Source organism: Castanea sativa, chromosome 4 (genome assembly GCF_040712315.1).
Source record: "Castanea sativa cultivar Marrone di Chiusa Pesio chromosome 4, ASM4071231v1".
Classification (NCBI taxonomy): domain Eukaryota; kingdom Viridiplantae; phylum Streptophyta; class Magnoliopsida; order Fagales; family Fagaceae; genus Castanea; species Castanea sativa.
In genome coordinates this window covers 1,581,282-1,599,586 of record NC_134016.1, presented here as the reverse complement: position 1 = coordinate 1,599,586, position 18,305 = coordinate 1,581,282, and the positions used below count along the sequence as shown (strand labels likewise).

Genomic DNA, 18,305 nt, shown 5'->3' with positions numbered 1-18,305 from the left:
TGATAATTTTTTTAATTTTTGAAAAAATTTTACCATAAAAGAAAAGTAAAAAAATAGTAGTTACTTTCCATCTTTTTGGATGGATAAATGGCAGTTGCTGCTAGTCTTCAACGTTACAATACTTCTCTACTTTCCAAATACTTCAAGCTAAACATCAAATTTTTTTTTCTAATAAATTTTTTACAATGTAATATCTATAAACCTCAAGCTTTGAGATTATATTTTTCTTTTATTTATTTATTTCCTTTAATTTTTAATATTCCTCGCAAAGATGAAATTAAATAGCCAGAAATAATTATTTTGCAAATGTTTTGTTTAAAGCAAATGCCGCAAGATTATTCATGTAAGCCTCCAAATCCCTACATCTTGACCAAGTATGCATATTTCATAATGAAATGGCAAAAATATTATTCAATGTGTATGTTTTATCATTTAATTCTTTTTTCTTTCTTGTCTGTTAAGTTTGTTTCATCATTTAATCCTTTTTTCTTTCATAAGGAAATGGCATAAATATTCTTTCTTTCTTGCCAATTTTTTTTAAAAAATTTAAGCAATCAAGCAAAATTAATAAAGAATCTAAATTTTGAGGAACCAAATTGGTTTTCTTTTTTAAAATCCAAATATGCGCTAACAAGAAATAAAATTATAAAAATAAATAAAAGAAATTACAAGTTGGGATACAAAGAATAAAATAAAGGAATTAATTTTGTTATGTTTGCAAAAAAAAAAAAAACTGTTATCTTGGAATAAAAAAGAAATTAACAAAATGAGATGCTTTTTAATGTTTTTATTTCTTCTTAAACTGGAACAAAATAAAAATCAGTTTTGAGTTGAGAGTACCACTTTCTCTAATTTTGAGATTGATTTATGCTTTAAAACATTTGCGATGTTGTTTAACATTTAATGGCGACAGTAATAACGTGTAATGATCATTGATATATATGGACAAAATTAAACAACTCTTATTTTTATATAACAAGATTGAAATTGTTTAGCATATCAAAATTTTTTTTTTTGAAATTGTTTAAATTTAAACTTGGCAAAAAGATCTTAGAAGCTAAACGGTATGTGCGATTTGCAATTTTTTTTTTTATTTTACACATTTAAAACTTTTACTTTTTTTATTTTACATGACTTATTTTTCAAAAACCCACATCATTTATATACATTTTATTTAAATAAAATATTTATTTCTTTAACACTATGAACGATAACTTATGAGAGTGAGGTAAGAAAGGAAAGGAGAAAAAGAGGATGAGGACTGAGGAGAGAGAAAAAAAAATTTACGCGAAACAGTAATCGTGTATATATACGTGGTTAGTGTTCGTTTACCAAACTATTGTGTATATTTAGACATTTTTACAAAGTTTGATATGAAAATTTTTGAGTTTAAATATATAAAAAATTAGCAACTTTTTATATTTTAATAGATTATTTACGAACCGGTGTGGTTGCTTATAATTTTGTGCTTTGGTTCTCGTTAACGTGTAATTTTTATTTCTCATTAATTCATATTTGTCAAAACAAGATTGGAGTATTTGTTATCAATTTGATTTTTAAAAATGAGAAGTTAACGAGAAGCAAAGCACAAAACTAAGGACTTGTTTTGCCATGTTTTCTGAAAACAGTTTCTAATAAAATACTAGTGCTGGTCCTGCTTGTTCAAGCCTGGGCCCCATCTTGAAAGACACAACACAACCCATCATCTTTATTATCTTCACAGTCTATTATTACCTTTTCTCTCTCTCTCTCTCTTACTATTCCTGACCTCCATTATTCACTGCATCTTCCTATGACATTGACTTGCTTTAAAAGCTTGTTGCAGAAATGTCGTGCTACTACAATTGAGGTTTATTTGACCCAATAATTTTAACACATTTTAAATAATATTATACATATTTATATATATTTTTTTATCGATATGTATATCAAAAATATATAAACAATATGTCTTAAACTATTCCCCAAACATCTCCTGAGTGACTCAACTGATCATAATGCATAAACCTTAAAGATCAAAATAATTTGATTAGTGAAATGTCAGTTTTGAGCCATTATTTATATGTTAATGTCATTTTTCCAACCAAAGCAGGGACCACCTGTTTTACCCCTAGTAAGAATCAAAATATGCCTAACAAAACAAAGTTTTCAATTATTAATTTCATTTATTAACATCCACTTAAATTTCTAGCAAAAAGTGAAAAAGAAAAAGAGTTTTTTGATTCAACGTATAATTTCTCGGTTAGTTGAGTCTGGACATGTAGCAATGTCTTCAATAATTTCAAGGTTCAAATGTAACCAACAACTTGGGGACATCACTTTGGTCCTATCACATCCCAGCTACAATTTATTGACGTGATCTGGTCTGATCTGCTGCCGATTATTATTGAGCGTGTGTTTAGTAAAAATTATTTTTTTTAACTTATTTTATTATTTAGTTTATTTCGCTATTATTTATAAGTTTAGCACAAAAGTTTTTGATATTGTTTACGGCCTCACTATATTATTTTTAACTTTTACCTTTATCTATACCCTTCCAACGACGAAATTTTCGATTTCGAAATAGAGAAATAAGCAAATTTCAAATAAACTCTTCGGGAGTGGATTCGAATTAGAAAAATTAGACTCTTAGTTCTTTTTTTCAACATTTGTTGTCCTTCTATCTAGCTCAAACCTTTAACAATCATTAATACAAAAAATAAAAAATAGAAGACTTTTTTTATTTTTCAAATGAAGTTTGACAAATAAAAGAAACAATAATCTATTAATTATGATATAAATAATAATAATAATAATAATTGCATAAATAATCCCTAAAAATGAAGGAAAACTTAAAAGATAAAAAACTTTATAACAAGGGTAAAGAGGGGTGGTGTGGGGGACAAATTTATTATGAACTTTACATTTGTGATAACTCTTTCTAGGTGAGTTGGTTGGGAAAAACCGAAAAACCAAAGAATCTTATGAGGCTTTTTAAAACAAAGAAGGGCCATGGTAATTAGTTGGAACTTGGAACTCTTCTAAAATTTCCAAAGATAAGAACCATATTACCTTTGAATTAATTTATATATGTGTTCTGAATTTTGTGATGATGTAAACGCATTGTGTCTGGCCGATGAGTGGTGAGTTAGTTGGGGTTAAAAAGTAAAACAAAAAGGGTTGTTTGGTCCAGGACCTTTAACAACAGTTTTGAGTGTATAAATACTAAAAGTTTATTGTTAAAAAACTGTTGTTAAAAAAAAGTTTAATAAGGTGTTTTAAACAAATTTTTTTATTATAAATATTTTAATCATGTATTTTTATAACACTTTTTAAATTATAATTTTTGCATCTTTTTAGTCAAAGCTGTATTTAAAGGGATCAATGATTTTAGTGCTTTGACGCATAGTAAAAAAGTAAAACAACAGTGATGCTTGCACAAGAGATTCCCTGTTGACTGAAAAATGGAGATGATTATATTTGCACAGGAATTTTATCTAGGCTTAAGCCAGGTTTTATCATGAATTGATACTTTTCTTTGTACAAAGTACTTGGAGTTTAAATGATAAGGGTTCGAGCTACAGGGTTAATAGCATATTGTAATTATTTCTCTTAAAACAAAAAAAAAGAATTCCATGTACCGACACATCGAATTAGGGGTGTGCAAAAAATTGAGGAACCGAACAAACTGATTGAAACCGACTGAACGTTGTCAAAATTTCGGTTTGGTTTCGGTGCGGTTCGGTTAAACTAAGGGTTTCAGTTTCGGTGCTGGATTTTTTCACCCCGAAACCAACCGAACCGAACCGATATATATATATATATATATATTTACGTAACTTTAAAACATAACTCTTCAGTGGCTTAGTGGTATGCTCCTTAAGTCTTGGCTAGCAGATCCCTAGATCGAGCCTTCGCGTGGGCATGAGTGATTTTTTTGCTATTTAATTTTTAAAACCCTAGTACTATAGCATCATATAAATATCCCTACTTTCTTCTTCTCTCTCATTTCTTTCCAGCCGCCCCTATCCTCCCTAATTTCTTCTTCTCTTTTCTTTTCAATATCGAATCTATTTTCTCTTCAATAATTGAGATACGCAAGGAAACTTTTTAGCAAAGGTTCACAAACGCGTGTTATACATTGCCAGACCATTACTCATCCTCATCCTCTTCCTCTTCCTCTTCCTCTTTATTCTTCTCAAACTATTTCTATTTCTTGCTTTCTCTTTTTTTGATAAGCTCCTTCTCTCTTTCTCTCACTCTTCCTGACGTCCATTGACTGCATCTAGTACTACAGTAAGTGCACCCTGACATGTCTTTCATGCTATTCAATTTTATTATTATTATTATTATTTTTTTGGGTAAATTGCATGTATTGCTATATTCTTAAAATATGCAACTTATTCGCGGTTCTTTTTTAATTTGGTTTACTTTCAGTCATAGTAGTGGGTTTATTATCTATATTTTATTTAGTTAATGAATTTCTCATTAAAATAAAAAGAAATTCTAATTAAAAAGTACTGAAGTAAGTTAAATTCTTTATTTTTAATAACAATTACGAACTTATCTCTTTTGTGATTATTTTTTTGGTTAAACGTCTCTTTTGCAATTTGTTTCATGAGGTATACGGACCATTTTTATCTAAGTCATGTCTAATGTAAAATTTTGTATAAAGATAGTTTTTATATTTTTCTAGTGTTTCGTAGCATAAGAAAAAATAATTTAAAGGAAAACTATTTTTAGTTAGCAGAAAAAGTATGTTTTATTTTTAGAAATTGTTTTACATTAAATGTTTTTAGAAAACGGATCTATTTCACAACAAGCTAAAAATGGAAAGTTTGAAAATGGTTTTTCAACTCATTTGAGATTGCTACCTACGTTGAAAAATGAGATAATTTTATAGAAAATACTTTTTAAAAAATGATTCATTTTTTAGAAAACATTATCGTCGAAATTCGAAACAAACTGGCCAAATTGAAATTAGAAAACCTCGAATCTAAACTTTCTTTTTAATATATCAACCTTGTTCAATCAAAAGCAAGACTAGTGGTGAAGCCAAATCGACGCACATATACATACACATGTATATGAGTACTTGGGTCTAATCTAAACAATAATAATAAAACATTCATATTGTATTTATTTGTTAGAGGATTTTATTTTTTTATTTTAATGGATCTGTTACGCATGAATATTTTTTTTTTTTTAATTTAAAAAAAAATTTCTACTTCTCTCATGAAAGGAATTTAGGAACTTGACTTATCCCATATAAAACTTGTGTCAATTCTGAAATTTTGGTTAATATACTCATAGAATGATCAAGTTGCAATAATTTAACAACTAATGTGAATATGTATACTTGAAACCTTATAGTCAACTTCAAAAAAAATATTAAAATATTGACCACTCTTATAATTCTTATTTGTACACAATATGTGAAAAAAGAATAAATTATTACATGAATTTGTGATTCTTTTTTTTTTTTTTTTTTAAGTTATCGCTCACAAAAGTTAATAATAACGTTATTTTTATCTTATTTTATTTTTAAAAAAAAAAAAAAAAAAAAAAATATATATTATATATATTAATTATGATATAAATACAAAAGAATTGCATAAATAATCCATAAAAAATGTAGGAAAACTAATAATAATAATAATAAAAACTGCAAGATGGGTAAAGTAAAATAAACTCATTCCGGGTGATGATTGATGAGTTGGTTGGGGGGAAAAACCAAGAATCTCATTCCTTTAATAGAAAATTAAAAAAAAAAAAAATGAAGAAGAGAATCTCATGAGGCTTTTTGAAACAAAGCTGTATATAAAAAGGGCCTGTGATTAATCCTTCCAGTGTTTTGACCCATAGAAGTAAACATCTGTTATATATGTTTGTGCTGTAATTCCCATTTTGGTAGCAAGAGTCTTAATTTGCAGGCTGACATAGTAATTATTATTTGGAACTCTTCTAAAATTTCCAACAACATAGGAACCAAGTTTACCTTAGAATCCAAAACAGAAAGGCATGTACTGTAAAACATGTTAAGTTCAACGTCTATGGCATTTCTCTAAGTTGTCATGTGCGCATCGAATCCAAAATCGTCTTCTTTCGGAAGAGTGTTAGTCCTACTACTTGTTCTAATCATTTGAGTCTTTCGGCGAGTGATATAAAACACGTTATAATAAATTGCTATACGATTACTTTTTTCTTCATTCTATTGCTCTGAGACTTTACCTCTTCTCTTTTTCTTTGTGTCCATTTGCGGCATCTACCTGTTTGTGGACTAATAGAGTAAGTGCACTCTGACATGTCTTTCATGCTATGGATTTTATATTTTCTTGGCTAAATATTATAGTTTATTAACGCAGTAAACAAAATAAGATGAAATGTTTGATGGAAGTGTTTCAAGGATTAGATTTATTGATCGTGATATTGCTATTTGTAGAAAGGTTCCTAAAAATACACGAAGCTTATCTAGCCATTAGAGGGCTTGGCAAAAAACCTACTTGAAGGTGATTTTGATAGACATAAAATAATTATATAATATTTTTAAAGAATTAGAACAAGCTTATTTTTATAATTCTATAGATCTATTTTATTTAAATTAATTTTATTACTCTACAGATCCATTCTTACTATCAATTTTTTTTATTCTAATACTAAACTCTTTATATATCTATTGTAAGGGAAAAGAAATATGGGTCGAAAGAGAGATGGAATTTGGTTGCATGTTGAAAAACCAAATGATAAATGTTTCAAATGTACGTTTTGTGGACGTGTTTTTTGTGGGGGTGCTACAAGGATTAAATATCACTTGGCTAGATGTGTTACATAAATAATTATATAATATTTTTGAAGAAATATAACAAGCTTATTTTTATTATTCTATAGATCTATATTATTTAAATTAATTTTATTACTCTACAGATCCATTTTTACTATCATTTTTGTTATATTCTAATATTCAACTCTTTGTATATTTGTTGTAAGGGAAAAGAAATATGGTTCGAAAGAAAGATCGATTTTGGGAGTGTGTTGAAAAACAAGATAATGGTCGTCGTTTCAAATGTAAGTTTTGTGAATGTATTTTTGCTGGGGGTGCTACAAGGATTAAATATCACTTGGCTGGAGCTAAAGGTCATGATATTAATATTTGTAAAAAAGTGCCTAAAGAGGTCCAAGAGGAAGCTTCTCTAACAATTGGTGAACCTAACAAAAAACGTAAGGGTGCATCAACTTCAAACAAGGATAAGGAGAGGGAAATCAGATCAACTTCAATATCAGAGGATGACATGTTTAGCGGAGTGTTTGAAAAGGTGAGTAAAGATGTAGATATTTTATTTTTGGATTATTTTCATCATAATCTTAGCAGTGAGCTTGTGATAACATTTTCAATTATTGATTTTAATTGTTTGAATCAAGTAAAACTTTATAATAAATTTCCATATTTTTAATGATTTTTTCCTTGCAACAAGTGGGGAAGGGGAGTTTGAACTCATGTTCTCTTCCACTGGAGAAGTGTAATGTCAGTAAGCTACAAAATTCTTAGCATTATTATTATTTTATTTATATATATAATTTGATAGTTAAAACATAGGGAAGAGGGAATGAGTGTTTATTTCTGAAATTTAAGGGGGAGAGGGAGAGGGAGAGGGAGAAGGGGGGGGGGGGGGGTAGAAGGTGGAGAATAATGTGGAACACAAAAAATGGGACAAAAGATTTGTATTCAATACTAATCTATAGATTATCTAAAAGTTGAGGTGCAGTATTTATTATTGTTACATTTTTACTAAACCATGTTGGCGGCCAATTCATCATTTCCTTTCCATCATTTCTTCAAAAAACATGTATATAAATATTAATGTATGCAATAATACATTATACCTTTACTCAATTTCAAAACTAATTATAACTTATCAATCATGATATGACCATCACTTTACACATTCTTGAACCTGAATGTAACTTATAATAGAAAATACATGCAATACAAACATCTTAGGTGGAGATACCATTATTTATTTTTAGTTTAAACTCACCTAAAAAAAAAAGTCTCATTCCACCACTATATACATATCCATATGCTAATGTAGTATTCAAGGCTAGGTTGAAGGGTCCACCGCTCCTACGTAGAGAGCCATATGTCATTTTCATCAATGTCAAAAGATAGAGATAATAAAGCTTTTAACAAAGTCCCCCCCCCCCCCCCCTTCTTATTCTTTCGTATAAAATAGTACATGTAAGTGGTTTTTCTAATATTTTTTATGGTGTACATGGTACCGAATTTAATTTGAATAAAACTTTCAACAGGCACATAGAATCACAAGTGCATGCATAATAATTCAGTTAAAAATATTAATGTGATAACAAATCCGATTGATATTACTTCAACAACAAACCACTTTCATCATATTGGAATACATTACTTATCACAGATAATGGTTTTGCATTGCTTTATTATTATAATTATTATTAATTTTTTGAGTTTTGTTTACTAATTTAGATTCGGCATTTGGTCCATTTTAGTCCAATTTGATCTATTATAGTCTAGTTTGGTCCAATTCATTCTAGTTCAGTCCATAATGATCCTGTTCAATCCATTTCGGTGTACTTACTTAAAAATAGGAAAAAAAAAAAAGGTTTGGGTTGGGAGTACTATACTGCTGCTATCAATTATTTGAGTAATATTCATTGTAACTATATGATCAATTTTGATTATCATGACAATCTTCTTAAGAGAATAAAAAATTTGAATAATATATTTGAAACTTACAAATTTTAGTTATACAAAAAGAAATTAGGAAAAAATAATGCATTATAACAATAGTTAGAAAAATATGGACAACTTAAAAAAATAATATCAATCAAACACACCATAAATGATAAAATTATATATTTGTAAAAATAGAGAAAAATAAATTACTTTTAGAATTTGTTTAATTTTTAGGGAGAACAAATTATCTACCAAAAAAATTTAGATAATAATTTATATATTATACCGTATTTAAAAATAGTTAAATATTTCCATGTATTGCGTGTGTTTGCGACTAATTATTATAAAACTCCAAAAAAAAAAACTATTAATTATTGTATAAAAATTAAGAAGGTAAAAATCGTAATACAAGTTTATATATTTCCAATATATAAATATATCTGGACCCACCTTGTTTATTTTGAATAGAATTGTACTCTACACTCTTATTACTTATCAAAAAAAAAAGAATTGTACTCTACACTCTACAAACATTTTCATACTATTGTCTCTTATGCAGAGTAAGGCAGAATACATAGCTGAAATTTTACTTGGTGTTATTGTGGAGGGACTTCTAGCCAAGTTGAGATCAATTTTTATAGAGCAACACATTAGTTTTGAGTTGGGTTTCAAGGAAGGGCTAACAGACCTTTTTAGCGGGCTAATAGACCTTTTTAGCTTGTTAGCCAAAATTCAACTTGTGTTAAATGGTGTTGAGAAAAGACAAGCAAGTGATGAGTTTCTGAGGAGTTGGTTAGAAGAACTTAGACGTGTTGCTTATGACATTGATGACGTGCTAGACGAGTTTGGCTATAACATTCTTCAGCAAAAGGTACTAAACTACTCTTCACCCTCTAATGGCATTATCAATATGGCAAACGAAATTAAGATTATCTGCAAATCATTAAATAGACTTAAAGGTGACATTGCTAGTTATGAATTTCGAGCAGAGTTTGAGAATTCGATTCCTGAGATTAGTTTTAACGTGGAGATAGACTCCTTCCTCGTTGATTCAAAAGTTAATCAAAATGTTGGAAATAACATTGTTGAAGCAACCTATTGTGATAGAGTGACAGAAATCATGGAGACTTTTACTCAATATGAATTAACAGAATATGAATGTTGGTTCATATTCAAGAAAAGAGCATCTGCAAATGAAAGACTTTTATCTCTAGATTTGGAGAAAATTGGAAAGGAGATTGTTAAAAAATGTAAAAGGATTCCATGGGCCGCGGAGTTTTTAGGGAGAATAATGTACTTTATACATGATAGAGGTGAATGGCTATCGATTCAAAATAATAAAAATTGGGATTTAACTCGGACGATAGAAATAATGGAGAGTTTCACATATTAAAGTTAGGTTATGATCATCTTCGAACACCATCTTTGAAACGATGTTTTGCATACTCGCGCAATTTTCCCTAAAGATTATGACATGAAAAAGGACGAAGTAATTCAGTATTGGATGGCTGAAGGGTTCCTTGGACCATCTAAAGAAGATAATATGGTGATGGAGGATATTGGTAACATGTATTTCAATATTTTGTTGGCCACTTCCTTTTTCCAAAATGCTACAAAGGATGCCTATGGTGAGATTATTAGTTGCAAAATGCATGATTTGGTGCATGATTTTGCCATCCTCAATTTCAAAATCTGAAACTATGATTTTGGAGGGAGATTCTGTGGATAATGTTAGTAAAGTACAACCTTTACTTGTCCGATTTGATGGCAAAACAACACCAAGAACTTCATTTAGTAGAGATAGTTTCATAAAAATGCGCACATTAATTTCAAAAAATCTAGACTTTGATGACATGTTATCAAATTTTAAATGCTTACGTGCTTTAAAATTATCTGGGCATAGTATAATAAGGTTGCCAAATTCAATTGAGCAGTTGATACATTTGAGGCTTCTTCACATCTTAGACACTGCAATTGAGGAATTACCAGTATCCATTACCAAACTCTACAATTTGCAAACTTTAAGAATTGAAGAATGTCCTAAACTCATGAAGTTTCCGGAAGACCTAAGCAATTTGATTAACTTGAGACATATTAGTATTTATATTTCTGATCGGTTAAGGATATTTTCCAAACATTTTCTACTCAAAAATATGTCATGTTTGACTTCCCTTCAAACATTGAAATTTTTTAGATTGGGTCAAGATGAAGGTTATAGGATTAAAGAAATAGGACCCTTAAAGAATCTTAGAGAGATAGACATATACAATTTAGAGAAGGTGACAAATGAGGAAGAAGCCAAAACTGCAAAATTAAAAGAAAAGGAAATATTAAAGTTGGGATTATACTGGCAAGATGTTTTTCCAATCTCAGTGGACCGGTATGATAAAGATGAAAAGGTATTGGAAGGTCTCCATCCTCACCCAAATTTGAAAAGCTTAACAATCGAAGGGTATAGAGGAAAGAAATTCCCATCTTGGGTTAATGATTTGTCACTATTTCACAATCTGATTCATATCAAATTGAATTGGTGTATAGAATGTGAAGAAGTTCCCACTCTGGGGCAATTACCCTGTCTTAGGGTTCTTGCAATAGAACATATGTCCAAGGTAAGAAATATAGGATGTAAGTTTTACAGTTACAGTGATGGGAGTTTAAGAAATACTACTACATTATTTCCAGCATTGAGAATACTCAAATTGGAGTCTATGGAAAGCCTAGAAGAGTGGAAGGATGCAAAGGAGTTGACAAGCGCAGGTGAGGTGTTGACGGTGTTTCCTTCCCTTGAGGAGTTAACCTTACTTGGGTGTTCACATCTGAGGTATTTGCCAGGTGTCCCGTCAGTTATTCGACACTTGGAGATAATACGGTGTGGCATTGATGAACTACCCAGTGGGCTACAATTCTGTACATGTCTTCAATATTTGAAGATTAGGCAATGTCCGAATTTGAAATCAATTCCAGAATCACTGCACACCTGCGTTTCCCTTCAGAAGTTTGTAATACAATTTTGTTCTCACCTGAGTTCTTTGCCAGGTGTCCCGTCAGTTATTCAACACTTGGAGATAATAGGGTGTGGCATTGATGAACTACCCAGTGGGCTACAATTCTGTACATCTCTTCAATATTTGGAGATTGGGCACTGTTCGAATCTGAAATCAATTCCAGAATCACTGCACACCAGCGTTTCCCTTCAGAAGTTTGTAATACAATATTGTCGTCGCCTGAGTTCTTTGCCAGGTGTCCCGTCAGTTATTCAACACTTGGAGATAATGGTGTGTGGCATTGATGAACTACCCAGTGGGCTACAATTCTGTACATCTCTTCAATATTTGAAGATTGAGGACTGTCCGAATCTGAAATCAATTCCAGATTTAGGAGAACCATTTCATTCTCTTATTAATTTAAAAATTAGCAACTGTGCTGATCCAAGACTGAAGCTTTTGCGACAAGGCCGCTTAAAGACTTTGGTAATTGGTGGGTTTATTAAAGAGTTGGATGCTTTCCCGATTCTGCGTTATCCTTCCATTCGATACTCGCACGCGTCCCTCAAAAAGCTAATATTGCTTGGGAGGCCTACACTCAACTCTCTCCCGAACGAAATTCAACTCTTCACTGCCCTTGAAGAGCTGCAGATAGGGAACTTTAACGGAATGGAAGCTTTGCCTGATTGGTTCAGCTATCATCTTTCTTCTCTTCAAAAGCTGGTTCTTTATCACTGCAAAAAGCTGATGTATCTTCCCATTCTACACCTCACCAATTTAAAAGATCTGCGCATTTTTCATTGCCGCAATTTAGAGAAAAGATATGCAGAAGGGAGCGGCGCTGAGTGGCTCCAGATTGCCCATGTTCCAAACATCAGAATCGATGAAAAACGCATCCAAGGGAACAATTCTGAGGACTCTGACAGCTTTCACGACTATGATGAAGTACTTGACGTCATTGACGACTCTGAAGATGATTAGTAAGTGTACTTATATCTGGACTAGAAGTATATTCCATTTCCTACTGGCCCCCAATTTATTTATGTCATTTTTTTAAACGGGCTATTCTTAAATTTCACATCAATCACATACATGCTCATTCTTTTTCTCAGCGTTTCTTGTAACCTTCACTTATTGGTGTCAAATTGATTATGTCCATTGATGAAAACATACTCGTTCTTTTCAATTTCATGAGCTGGAATTCTAATATAATACACGGAGCAGTTCTTGTTTTCAGGGCTTTGTGAAAGTTGGAAATAGATTTTGTTAATTTGGGCTACAGGGTCATAATTCCTATGTTTATTTGAGTAAATTTATTGTGGGAAAGTGGAGTTGGGTTGCATAAGAATGAGATTAGACATTGGGTGATAGAAGGTCTTGCGGATTTTTGTTTTCATGTTTAGGTTGGTAGGTCAGTTTTTCTGGACCATGAAGTTATGTGATCTCCAGTTCTACTAGTAGAAGCAAAGCTTAAATTTCTTATAAAGTTTTAGGCAGCACTGAAGGTGTTGATGGTTCTATTCTAATATAATTATATATCGGTTTTAGCTTTTGAAGGTTTCTAACACATTTTAATTTTTTTTGGCTAAATCATGAAGCTCGTAAGAGAGATTACACCTCGGAAATAACCAACTTGATGACAACTGATGCCAAGGTACTTCAAGTCTGCTTTCACTTTACCATTTCAGATACGTGCATATAACTTACTTCTTAATTAATTGGTGCTTTGCGAGATCCAATTCAGTTAATATATATTTGTACAGTGACTGGGTTCTGTACCCATTGCGCCTATCTGCATAAACAAAATTGTTAAGTCTATGTAAAGGTGTGCATGTCAACTCCATATATGTGTTCATATGTCACCAAGACAATGTATAGAGTTAGATTGAGTAGTCAGATCACAGAATTATGGTTTGACACTCTTTGACATGAAAGTCATTTTGTGCATCAGGTATTATTACAGCTTAACCTAAACAAATGTCCTTTGCTTTCACTCTTGTAATTGCTAACATGTATATATTAAACTAATTGCTAGGAGCGTGGTATGTTAAAAAACTAACAACATGGGGGCACTAGGGACAGCATATCTATTGTGTTCAGCCAGAGGAAAAATTAATTTAGTTATGGAGTTTTAATCTAGCCGCAAGCTAATGGAAGCTTATAAGATTTGGTAAGTTTTCTCAAATCATCTCTATGTTTGAATAATTAGAGTACTAATTCAATCTGATAAGTATATCATTCATGCCAAAAGAGTTTAACAATTTTCAGATTTTAATGGTCAAAAGTTTAAAATAATCTCTACTGTTTTGTGTGGTGGGTGAAGATGACACACCATTAGCACCAGCTGCAGTGGTTGAAGTTGCATGCTGCCTTTTCTACGATTTTCATGGCCTTTTACTGGTTGATTTACACGTGGGTATCACCTGTGAGGTTTCTCTGTTAATTATTCAGAATCTATAAGCAAATAATTAAAGATAACAATGAATTATAAAAAAAGAAATAAATAAAAAATTGAGAGGAGAGAATGAGAGAGTGAATACAATATTTGCAACACTTTGAAACCTTGAGTAAAAGACTATGAAGCCTTTTCTTTAGTCCATTAACCCTCATAAAATTAGATTCAATTAAGGTTTTCCATCTATTTTGGTGTTTTCTTCCTGTAAGCTTTACGTTATTTTGATACCCAATAGGTGACCATTCTGATTGATCTACATCATGCAATTTTTTGGAGGATAGATCCCACGCACTTGCATATATGGTGATGGACCAGTATCTATAAACTGACCCCTTTGTTGAAACATCCTGACAACTTCCATAGCAATTTAGAAAAGGCAAGATGCAAATAAATGTTAATATCTCACTGAAGTGCCTGGTTATGCATAACTTTGCTAGTTTCTTAATTATTTTATATTTATTTTATTTTAACAAATGGTAAGTTGTGATTCTTGTGAATGAGGTGGATGTTATTGGTTATTAAGGATGCTAACCAAAAATTGATCACATAGATTCAGGTTCTACTTGGTTTAATATTTATTTTTTGAAACTATAGACAATTAATGACCACTTAAGTCCTGTGATGAAACCTTTGGTTCCATTCATCACAGATGAAGCCTTTTGTCAATCGTAGTTAGTCCCCACAAGAGAGAAAAGGAGCTTTGGAGATCGAGGACTCTATTTGGATCTTCCATGATTGTTTTGAGCATACTTTTGAAATAGGCAATCATACTTCTAGTTGACTCCTATTTCTTCATTCCTCTATTCTGTTTTCCCAAGACTCTTTACTTCATGACATAATTGTATTGATGTCATGTGTAGGCAAATGCAATTGAGACAATATGCCTATTGTTTCCAGCTGGCGGAACAATTGATTATAATTGCAAGCTGATGAACAGAGGAGGAATGTATGTACTTAATATTGAGAGAGCAATCTTCGAGGACAAGGAGGAAGCTGGGGTTGGGCTGATAATCAGAGTTGCACAGGACTACTTATAGCTGTGATGAGTAAGAGAAGTTTGTTTATGAATCCAACGAAATCGAGGTGATTGTTGCTGACTGCTGATAGAGTGCTGAGTTTTGCAAACTATCAAATATATGAAGGTGCATATGATCTGTTTGCGTCTGGGAAAATAATCAACTCGATTCAACTGATGCCAAGGTACATGTGATCTTTTTCCTTTACCATTTTGGGATTTGTATATATAATTTACTTTGAGCTGTATTTATATATAGTCAGTGTGTTCTGTAGCCAACGTGCATATCTGCATAAACAAAACTTTTAGTCCATGTAAAGTTGTGCATGTCACCAAAACAATGTATAGATTGAGTACAACTGGATTGATGAATTGTAGTTTTACAATTTTTTATATGAAAGCCATTCTGTGTGTCTAGTATTGTTATTGCTTAGCTTGAATAGTGTGAAATGTCCTTTGCTTTGACACTTTTAGTTGCTGACATGGATATGACAAACAATTGCTAGGACCCTAGGGTGTTAAAAAGCTAACAAAACTAACAAAACATGGATTCTCATTGTTGAGAGAATTAAAAGACTATTCAATTAGTTAAATATGTTGCCTTGATATGCAGGCACTGGGTACAGCATATCTATTGTGTTTAGCTGGAGGAAAAATTTATTCATGGAGCTTTAACACTGCCAAGAAAATGGAAGAGAAGAATATCTGTCACTACCCCAAATTAAAGGAAAGATGTGCAAAGGGGAGCGGTGCAGAGTGGGTGGTCTGGGATTTCATTTTTTGTTAATTTTTATCAAAGAAGAAGCAGTTTGAAGATCATATACATTATTAAGATGGATGACCAGTAAGTTCTCTCACCTCATCCTCCTTTCTTTTCTAATACTCTCCTTAACAACAACATAAGAGTGTTTTTTTAATTCCTCCCAATTCCTTCATTTCTCCTTTAATCAATAAAAAAGTTGCCATTAAGTGCAGACACTAGGGACAGCATATCTATTGTATTCAGCTGGAGGAAAAATTTATTTAATTATGGACTTTTAATCTAGCCACAAGCTATAGGAAGTTTATGAGAATTGGTAAGTTTCCGTAATCTTCACTTGTCTTCAAATATATGAAGTACTAATTCAATCCAATAAGTATACCGTTTATGCCAATTATCCCCCCTTCCCTTTCACTTTTCCTTACAATAGCATCTATTTCATCTTGGTATTCTGATGATATTCTAATACTTGTAGTATTCATGTGTTGATGTCATTGTATCAATGTTGTAAGTGACAGGTAGCACTTGATATTTCTTCTAATGTAAAAGCCACCAGAATTCCTTATTTATTAGAGGATTTTTTTCCAATGTCAAGGATACTTCACACACCACCCATTTTGGAGCCTAATCTTCTTTTGGTTGTCAGAGCTGTTTGGCCAGCTTTGACACCTATATGTGCTCAGTTGGAGGCATTAAATTTTGACAATGTTGGAGCCTCTGCATATGTTCTGTGGTAACTTTTCGTCTTTGTAAGAACTGAAGATCTGGAACAAAAATTGCTACTACCTACCAACAATGCAGGAGGTGCCCTTGCTTTCTATGGAAAGCTAAATGGAAAAATTCCGGAGTGGTTGGCAAAGCTGGATGCTTTGTTTCTTACTGTTTGCTAGAGTTCCATTGGTAGAAGATTGGTCATATTCCAAGAATCACAATGGGGAAATTTAAATTGGTTCCAATGCAATTGACTTAGTGAAATTTGTAAGTTCTCTCATTAATATCTTCTCTTTTGATTTCTCTCTTCCAACAAAACCTATTGTCAATCCTAATTTTTTGTTTTTTCTACTTTAAATTTGTATACAAGTTTCTAAATTTGTTGTTCATATAGTATTTCCAGATTTGGTCATCCATCTGTAAACATGAAATCTCTACACCTTCATTTTCCAATTAGCAATATCACTTCAATTTTATTTCAAACTTGTTTACAATGTAGTGCAACAAATTTGTTTGGGTAGTGAATGTAGGCCCTCATTTATATATATATATATTTCTTTCTTTCTTTCTTTTTTTCAATCAATTTCTTTATTTTTTATTTTTGGTTAGTTCTTATTAAAAAAAGAAGGTTAGTTTTACATATAAATTTCTGGTGTACTTCTTACTATTGCATTTTCCCTTTATAAAGTTTTTGACTTGTCAGTTTTCTAATAATTAAGGCGCTTTATTTGCTACAAAATTTCCAAGTCATTTCTATAGTATCACTTTGACCCTGTACTTTGTTAATGTCATAATTATTTTTGAATTTTTTTTTCAAACTTTTAGAATAATTGATTGCATCAATTATTTATTTTTTACCCCAATCAGAGTTGTGCATGAACTTAAAAGTCCCATATATTGTACCCCATAAGGAAGCATCTTGAGACTCAGATTTCAAATTGAACCAGACCCTGATTGCATTTTTGTTTTTCTGAGATCAATTTATGACCATGGATACGACATAGTACCAGTAATTAGAATACTTGAAGATTGCACTAAAAATATATTGATTTTATTGTCTTGAGTTCTCTCTCTCTCCTAAAAAAATTCTGGTCGTAGGTCGTATTGAACTATATCATATACTTGTTTTTAAGTTTTTTACCAGTATGCATAGTTGACAACACTTCTGACAAAGCATTAGGTGAGGCCAAGGATTTTCTTGTACATAGGCCATAGTTTCATCCATTCTTTATATAACTAGCAATAATATTTTTCCATAATATACAAATGCTTGATAATTCTTCTGCCTTTTCAAATCATATGTTATGTTGTTACGGTTTCCTAACATAAGGCTTTCATGCAAATGACTTCAACAGCTTTTGGGAATTATGAGGTAGAGAGTCTATGGATAGTCTTTTTTACTTGTTGGTTGTCATTAAATTCATTTATACACATCTCTATTAGAAAATTTAAAAGTACCATATTTAGTTAAGGTTTTCCACTACTGTGTGGTTTTCTTCTTGTAACCTTGACATGATGGTCTTACCCAACAGGTGACCATTCTGGTTGCTCTAGATCATGCAAATAGTTGTAGGATTGTTCTTGATCCCCTTAGATATAAGATAACGGGCCTTTTCCCTATAAACACTAAATTTCTGCTCTTTAATAGTTTTAATACATTTTGGTTGAGAATTTGGTTTTGTACTACCTAT

General features: G+C 31.4%; 1 pseudogene; it reads left to right on the top strand.

The window, feature by feature from the left end:
- Window positions 1-3,860: 3,860 nt before the first annotated feature.
- On the top strand, window positions 3,861-15,799 carry LOC142631425 (uncharacterized; annotated as a pseudogene).
- The last annotated feature ends 2,506 nt before the right edge of the window (window positions 15,800-18,305 follow it).